Raw genomic sequence first — 2,500 nt, 5'->3', positions numbered from 1 at the left:
ATGGGCCTGATAGTGCGACTAACGGGCTTGATAGGGCAATTTACGGGCTTTTTGGTGCGACTTACGGGCCTGATAGTGCGACTTAAGGGCCTGATAGTGCGACTAACGGGCTTTGATAGTGCGACCAACGGGCTTGATAGTGCGACCTATGGGCTTGATAGTGCGACTAACGGGCTTGATAGTGCGACTTATGGGCTTGATAGTGCGACTTATGGGCTTGATAGTGCGACTTACGGGCTTGCTTTTCCATGTTTTTCGCATCGAGCTTCGGTTCGTTTCGAATAATTTTGTCCATGTTTTTCGTTTGCTACGAGAGGTTCGGTTCGTTTTCAGTTATCCCTGTGTTCATGGTTTTCGTGAGCTTCGATAGGTTTGGTCCGTGTTTTTGAGTACTCTTGTCCATGATTTTCGTGTGCTTCTTGAGGTTTGGTCCGATTTTCAGTACTCTTGTCCATGCTTTCACATGCTCTGATAGGTAGGTTCGTTCTCAGTTATCCCTGTGTTCATGGTTTTCGTGAGCTTCGATAGGTTTGGTCCGTGTTTTTGAGTACTCTTGTCCATGATTTTCGTGTGCTTCTTGAGGTTTGGTCCGATTTTCAGTACTCTTGTCCATGCTTTCACATGCTCTGATAGGTAGGTTCGTTCTCAGTTATCCCTGTGTTTATGGTTTTCGTGTGCTTCGAGAGGTTTGGTCCGTGTTTTTGAGTACTCTTGTCCATGATTTTCGTGTGCTTCTAGAGGTTTGGTCCGATTTTCAGTACTCTTGTCCATGCTTTCACATGCTCTGATAGGTAGGTTCGTTCTCAGTTATCCCTGTGTTCATGGTTTTCGTGTGCTTCCATAGGTTTGGTCCGTGTTTTTGAGTACTCTTGTCCATGATTTTCGTGTGCTTCTAGAGGTTTGGTCCGATTTTCAGTACTCTTGTCCATGCTTTCACATGCTCTGATAGGTAGGTTCGTTCTCAGTTATCCCTGTGTTCATGGTTTTCGTGTGCTTCGATTCGTTCACTCTATTACTCTTGTCTTTGGTTTTCGTTTGCTTCGATTCGTTCACTCCATTACTCTTGTCTGTGGTTTTTCGTTTGCTTCGATTCGTTCAGTCCATTACTCTTGTATGTGATTTTCGTTTGCTTCGATTCGTTCAGTCCATTACTCTTGTGTGTGGTTTTCGTTTGCTTCGATTCGTTCAGTCCATTACTCTTGTGTGTGGTTTTCGTTTGCTTGGAGTCGTTCAGTCCATTACCCTTGTCTATGATTTTCGTTTGCTTCGAGTCGTTCAGTCCAATACTTACCCTTGTCTATGATTTTCGCTCTAAGCCCAGTCGCCCTGCGCTCTGGAAATCACATTCCAACTCTATCACCGATAGCGCTCACACCTTGGAAACCACATTTCACCCAGGGGACCTTAGGGTGGATTTTGAGCCTTTCGGGATTGCGAAACCATCATTTAACACTCTAAACTTAATTTCCGCAATCCCAGACGCACTTTCCATATGGTCTCCAAAAATGCGTGTGAGCTGACCTGGTCCCTTATAATAGGCAATGAACACGATTTTGGCAAAATATTTTTTTCAAAATTTTTTGACTCACCGGGTAAAATCGAATTTACTTGGGAAAAATGTTCTAGCAGGGGCCCTCCCATACAAATTTTTTTCTTCTCAAAAATGATTTTCGTTTCACTTTTCATACTCAGGGGAGTCTAAAATTGATGTTTTGAGTCACCATGAAAAAAAAATTTTTTTTGACCCGAGCTTGTGTCGCGACCCAAAAATCGACTCACTTGGGAAAAATGTTCTAGCAGGGGCCCTCCCATACAAAAATTTTTTCTTCTCAAAAATGATTTTCGTTTCACTTTTCATACTCAGGGGAGTCTAAAATTGATGTTTTGAGTCACCGTGAAAAAAAATTTTTTTTGACCCGAGCTTGTGTCGGCGACCCAAAATCGACGCACTTGGGAAAAATGTTCTAGCAGGGGCCCTCCCATACAAAAATTTTTTCTTCTCAAAAATGATTTTCGTTTCACTTTTCATACTCAGGGGAGTCTAAAATTGATGTTTTGAGTCACCGTGAAAAAAAAATTTTTTTGACCCGAGCTTGTGTCGGCGACCCAAAATCGACGCACTTGGGAAATATGTTCTAGCAGGGGCCCTCCCATACAAAAATTTTTTCTTCTCAAAAATGATTTTCGTTTCACTTTTCATACTCAGGGGAGTCTAAAATTGATGTTTTGAGTCACCATGAAAAAAAAATTTTTTTGACCCGAGCTTGTGTCGCGACCCAAAATCGACTCACTTGGGAAAAATGTTCTAGCAGGGGCCCTCCCATACAAAAATTTTTTCTTCTCAAAAATGATTTTCGTTTCACTTTTCATACTCAGGAGTCTAAAATTGATGTTTTGAGTCACCGTGAAAAAAAAATTTTTTTGACCCGAGCTTGTGTCGGCGACCCAAAATCGACGCACTTGGGAAAAATGTTCTAGCAGGGGCCCTCCCATACAAAAA

Source organism: Anopheles moucheti, assembly GCF_943734755.1.
Source record: "Anopheles moucheti chromosome X unlocalized genomic scaffold, idAnoMoucSN_F20_07 X_unloc_49, whole genome shotgun sequence".
In the NCBI taxonomy this organism is placed as follows: Eukaryota; Metazoa; Arthropoda; class Insecta; order Diptera; family Culicidae; genus Anopheles; species Anopheles moucheti.
The sequence above is the reverse complement of the archived record's forward strand: the minus strand, read 5'-3'. Positions refer to the sequence as shown.